Source organism: Saimiri boliviensis, chromosome 2 (assembly GCF_048565385.1).
Source record: "Saimiri boliviensis isolate mSaiBol1 chromosome 2, mSaiBol1.pri, whole genome shotgun sequence".
Lineage (NCBI taxonomy): Eukaryota > Metazoa > Chordata > Mammalia > Primates > Cebidae > Saimiri > Saimiri boliviensis.
The window spans coordinates 65,427,005-65,433,644 of record NC_133450.1 but is presented as its reverse complement, the minus strand read 5'-3'; positions in this window follow the sequence as shown (position 1 = coordinate 65,433,644).

Genomic DNA, 6,640 nt, shown 5'->3' with positions numbered 1-6,640 from the left:
GATTCACATGATCTCCCAACCTAAAATAAATGTCCTTTAAAAAAACAAGCTTCACCTTTGTTACATTTTACATACTCATGGCCCAGGGTCACACTCACAAGTGGTGCAAATACGCATAACGAAAGTAGAATGTGGTAACAGAAGACAGTGAAATTCAGTGCTGAGGGAGCCCACTGAAGGAAGAGTTTATTTCAGTTGCCTTCACATTTGAAGTAAGCCTTTAAGGATATTATAACTGTGTTCGGCAGAAATGATGGAAATCAGGAATCTAGGCCAAGGTAGCGACATGAATAAAGGTGGTGGGGGAAAAGCACAACAACTGAAGAGCAACTTGTATGGCTAAAATTTAGGTAGCGGGTTATTAGGGCTGAAAAGGTAACTATGGAGGGCTCTGAAGGAACTTCTATATGCATTTAGACTCAAGTTTGAGGCCATGAGAAGCTACTGAGGCTTTCGAGCTGGGAAATGACATAGTCAAATGTGTATTTTAGAAAAATTGCTCCATCAGCTGGGCATACAATGGAACTAGGAATGAGATCACTGCAATCTGCATGTGTGTGTCCCTCCAAAATGAATACGTTAGAACTTAAACCCCAAGGTGATGGTTATCAGGAGCCAGGGCTTTTGGGGAATGATTAAGTCATAAAGGCTCCATCCTGATGAGTGGGACTAACACCCCTATAAGAGAGGCATCGGAGAGCTGCTTGGCCTTTTCACCTCTTCACCCATGTGAGGACACAGCATTTATCCCCTTCTGCAGACACCCGTCTGCCTTCTGCGACATGCGGATGCTGCAGCAAGGTGCCATCTTGGAAGCAGAGACCAAGCCCTCACCAGACGCCAAATATGCCAGTGCCTTGATCTTAAACTTCCCAGCCTCCAGAACTGTGAGAAATAAATTTCTGTTGTTTATAAATTACCCAGTCTGTGGTACTTTGTTACAGCATCAGGAATGGACTAAGGCAAAGACTAATCAATAGAGACTTTTGCAATAGTTAAGACGACAGTAGCAGTATCTTGAACTACAGTGGTGGTAGTGAGAATGTAAAGAGGAAAGATGTAAAAGGGGATACAGTGGAAAGAGAACTTCAATTGGGCAATGGAGAGGAAGCAAGGGTTCTCAACCTGGAGTCTATGGAGAGAATTTAGGGGGTCCATGAACGTGGACAGAAAAATAGAACATCTTTATTTTCATTACCTACCTCTAAGTTAAATGCAGCATGCCTTCAATTACGAATACAGACAACACACTAACAGCACCAGGCTTCGGAGTCAGACTGGCAAAGGGATCCATAGCATAAGAAAGAATTTCTGTACTCTAAGGGCCTAAAAGTCTGGTAATGTGTTTACCAGACATAAAAACTACAATGAAATAGGAAAATTTTAAAACATTAAAATCAAAAACAAAACCTAACAACGTGTGGGGACTGAGGGAAGGAAGAGCAGTAAAAATGGAAAAAGTTCTCAGTTTGACTTTGGATGTGTTGTTTGAGGTGTCAGCTCACCCTTACTTCATAAGAGGACATCCAATTTCTTATGCCCAGTCGCCTTCAGCTGCAGGGAACCTGAATCATCTTTATATAGTAGGAATCTGCATTTCCCCTTCTGTTCCTCCTCCCATCTCTTGGCACTGAAGAGTCCAGGGGTGGTTGTTGGGCCCAGTGGCTCAGGCCTGCAATCCCAGCACTTAGGGAGACCACTGAGGTGGCTGGATCACTTGAGGTCAGGAGTTCGAGACCAGGCTGGCCAACAGGGCAAAACCCCATCTCTACTAAAAATACAGCAACAGCAACAAATTAACTGGGCTTGGTGGCAGGTGCCTGTAATCCCAGCTACTTGGGAGGCTGATGCAGGAGAATCACTTGAACCCAGGAGGTGGAGGCTGTAGTGAGACAAGGTTGTGCCATTGCATTCCAGCCTGGGAGATGGAGCTGGAAGACTAGAAGACTGTCTCAAAAAAAAAAAGAGAGTCCAAGGGTGACCAACTGTCCTGTTTTGACTGGGACAGAAGTGTTTTCCAGGACACATTCAATGCTAAAACCAGGAAAATCCAAGACAAAGTATGATGAGCTCATCATCCTAAGAGCCCCTCAAATCTGGCACTGTATGCTAATAAGGCTATAATAATACTGTCTACATTACAAAACTATGCTATTTTAAGGTTTCTTTTAGATATGAGTTTGTCCATCTGTTCTTCCCATGAGATGGAAAATCCTGAAGGAAAATCTTCCTCTCATAAGGTCAGACTCAACAAATGCATTAGTAACTGCATATCATTATGTCAACAGTTCCACAATTTATGTAGTTCTGGCACATCCGCATATCATGCAATCCTCACAGGAACTCAGTGAGGTAGATTTGATTCTCTTCATATCACAGAAACCGAAGCTCTGGAAGATTTAGCACTTTACCTCGCCCAACAAACAAAGTGGCCGGCTCCTAGCACTGCAGCTGTCAAAGAACACTGAGACACTGTGTGCTCTACAGGGACAAGAGTGGCTCTCGCTAGAGGGAGATTATGCAATGCAGCAAGTTTCTTTCTATTGCCATGCCCATGAACTCAGTGCTCTGACATTATACTGATAAGCGACAATATGAAGTGTTAGTTTTAAGCACAAGGCACCCTAAGGTAAGGTGGTGACTGATCTAAGGGACAAGGCATAAAAGCCAATAAATAAATGTCCCAAACCAGTAAGATTAACCAAGAACAGCAATAATTTACAAATCAAAATGTATGGCAAATGGTACAAAAATATGCTGCCAGATGCAGCATCTAATCAGAAAATCTACACACGGTAATGAGTATGCCTATATTAGTCAATACAGAAATCAACATGCCCGTGTGTGCCTGCATTGATCAATCCAGGAATCTTGGCCAGGGATGGAATGGCGAAAGCCAGGATAGCTAAACCACAGTAGTGACAGTAATGTAATACTAATGTTCCATACACTGAAGGGGCCTGGCCCTGACAGGTTTATTGGCCCTGCAATTCACCAGCTACCTCGTCCCGTCACCATGGCAACACCCACACCCAGGCAGCTCCAGAATTCACCTTTGGATATCCACAATCCACCAAATTTGCACCTACGCAGTTCAAATAAACCAACAAAAGATCTCTCCACCCGCTAAACGGAGACAACCACGACCTTTATTTCTCCGATCTCCAACTCATCCAGGGAACAGGTCTTTAATTTTTCACCCACCTCCACTGAAGAGAGAGCGAGTCCTAAACAACGACCACTTTTGATACAGTAAAAGAGGACTTTTTTTTTCCCCTTTCCTCCCCCTCCCTCCGCTTTTTTTGCGGGGGTGGACATCAGAGACCGCTAAAAACCGGATGCACACACAAACACAACATTTGCCTTAAAAAGGCAAGTGAGTCAATATGATGAAAATAATTTTCACCCAACGTCTCGTGGCACGTCTGTCAGGCAAGCTGAGTTTTGCCCCTGCAGGCGACCGCCTCTGGAGCTGAGAAATAGTTTCCAGCGCAGCTGTTTGATTTACAGCTCTCAAAAACAAAAACGCATTCCGGGCCGGCGGGACCGCGCACAGCGTGAGCAAGTACATGACGTATTGGGTAGAGTTTTCCAGAACGGCTCTCCGGCTCAAGCAAGATGCCCAGGCAGCAAATCTCATTTCTGCTGGGAGAAATGGAATCAATTCGCACCCCGCTGCGCGAGCCCACAAAACGCAGACCAAGCGGTTTTATTAAAACGGTAGCTAAACCCCCTCCGCAGACCCTAAGCTCTGCCCCGAGCCCCGCGGCCTCACTTTCTACCCCCACCACATCCCTAGGACCTGGGAAACACGAAACGACCCGCCGCACAGGAAAAGGAAGCCCCAAACAAAACTGTCGCAGAGCCTTTTTCTACTGGCCAAAGAGCGCCGCGAAGACCCCTTGCGTCTGGGGCCGTCCGCGCTGCCACTAGTAAAGATGGCGGCCATAGGCGGAGCCGCTCCCTCCGAAGGCCGCGGGCTGCCCCGCCGGCCCCGATCATTCAAGCGGAGCCCTCCACGCCCGCCGTGGCTTGACGCATTGCAGGTGCAGCGCGGCCAATCAGGCGGCGCGGCTCCTTCCGGCCAACCACTGCAGGGTCGCGCCGGCCTATCAGAGCGTCCTCGTCAAACTGAACGAGGAAAGAAGCCTCAGCAGCGCCAACTAAGCAACCGGCTACAGAGCGCGTTTCGAGGCGTGTGTGACGACACTGCCGTGTGCTCCTCCGCTGGGAGATATAGTGCCCTCGCCCGTGCCGCGCCCCGCCCGCGGGCGCTCCAAAGGGTTGGGCGTTGCGCTTGCTCTTTTTCTCCGCTTGACGGGCAGTGGTTCCCCCGAGACAGAAACTTGATTGAAAAATAATACCAAATTCCCGTGCTGCGGCCCGTGGCCGTCCACGAGGCGACCTGAACTAGCCTCGCCTGCCCCCCTTGTTCTTTGCTGTTCGTCCTGCGGGTTTTGTGAAAACAGTTGGCGCGGCAGAAACGAGATCAATGCCCCTGAGCTCGAAACCCGCACTCGAACTGCCACCGAACCGACCCTTCCTGTTTGGGAGCGCAGGGCCCGACCACCCGAGAAACACCCTCGTGGGCACTTTGTTTCTAGAAGGGCCGGTTTCCATTTCCTTCCTGCGGTTTCCTTGTCTCCTGCGGCGGGAGGGGCCCGCTGGGCTCTGGTTTTCAGCTGCGTCCGAGCTGCAGGGGCTGCGGAGTAAACGCGGCCAAGAGCCCGCCTGAGAGCGCGCGGCGCCCGGGATCCGCGTAGATGAACTTGGCAGAGGCCCGAGAGCCGCTGCTTGGCCCTCGCTGGCCGGGTAGACCGAGAGGAAGCTCCTGGCCTCCTCCTCCCACTTGAAAAGCCCCTTCTTGCTTCTGTGGGGAAGGCCCTGCCAGGGAGAGGCTAAGGTCCGGGGAGGTAACCTCTCCCATGGGCCACATCTGCTGCCATGGTCTGTGTCGTGCCAGAAGGTACCTCTCAGCCCAGAGTGCAGTGAAAAATCTGACACCCAAGAAGTCGATTGACACGCCTAACGTCGCCTAGCAATTTAGCAGCACAGCACAGAATAGCATCTACCCAGGCTGGTGGTTGGCAAGCCTGTGTTTCTCTACCACAATAACACCGCATCTTCTAGAGCCGAAGCTCTCGTTATAAGATGGCTCAAACATTTGGGGGAACTGGAAGGCAGATCTGGGAACGAACGGAATCGTTTTCTCCGAGCAGAATTTTCCATCAGTGACCTACAGAAAAAGTAAAGAAACATGACTTGGTTATTGCCACTGCTCCAAGAAAAGCTAGCTAAGAAAACTAAACCCTGTGGATTTCCTAAAACTGCCATTTTGTGTAACCTCCGAACGTCTATCTGTGACTTTTGCACAAGGTGGCTTGGATGTCTGATTTTTGTGATTGAGCTGTATTCACATTCTGTTTCTAAGATTGTGTTACTAATGGTTTTTCCTGAGGCTTTACAACCAGTAGTGGTGTGTGCGCTGTACTCGAGTGAAGGTTCTTTGATCTAAGGCTATACTTGTCAGTTGCTGTTTATTGCTTCTTAAACTTTTACTCAAAGTCTTCTTCAGAAAGGAGAAAAGCTGTGGTTTTCTTTCTGTAGGCGGTTAGTAGTCATCCCCAAAGATGTTTGCCAAGTGAGCAAATATCTTGGAACTTCCAAATGAGCATTTCACTGTAAAAATACCTGCACCAAAAACAATACGTCATGTTTCTTTTGCAATTTATATGGTATAGGAAATATGTACTGTGACTTCTTTTGTAGCAAGCCAGATCCTGATGTTAAAAAAAAAAAGAGATCTGACTGTGCCAATAACAAATTGAGAACTCCTGGGTAAGTCCCTTTCTCGTGTTCTTGGGACCTCAGTTTTCTAGTATGTTGAATTTGAGGACTGCATTAGAGAATTTCCAGATTCCCTTCCAGCTCTAGTATTTGATTCTACTGTGGAGAAATTGGACCATAACGTCATTATGTCATTATACTTAGGCTTATCTGTTTCTTTGTATAATGCTTTACATTGTACAAGTTGCTTATGTGTTTATTTTTATATTCAGTCTTCCCAATATTTCCAACACTTCCAGAGGAAAGGTCTCAGTTTTACAAGGAAGTAAGGCTTACCAGGAAGCCTGAACCATATTTATCTAAATGTGAATTGGTGTGCCACAAAATATTTCTTAGGGCTTATTACTTAAATCCTAGTACATGTAAAACTGTTGCTTTGTAGTGGTCAGCAAATGAGCTCACTGAATTGTGAACTCCTTAAGGACAAGGCCTATTCAATTCATCATTATATATTGTCTGTGCCTAGTGAATTTACTTTACATTTAAAGGTTTACTGAAGGAATGAATGAACAATGATTAGGACAATGGTAGAAGAATCTGGATTTGAAAGGGTCTTTGAGTTCCAAGAAAATCAATGAAAGGCTGGATGCAGTGGCTTACACCAGTAATCCCAGTTTTTTGGAAGGCTGAGGTGGGCAAATCACTTGAGCCCAGGAGTTTGAGACCAGCCCAGGCAACATAGGGAGACCCTGTCTCTACAAAAAATAACGAAAATTAGCTGGGTGTGGTGATGCGTGCGCACCTGTGGTTCCAGCTAATTGGGAGCCTAAGGTGGGAGCATCACCTAAGCCCA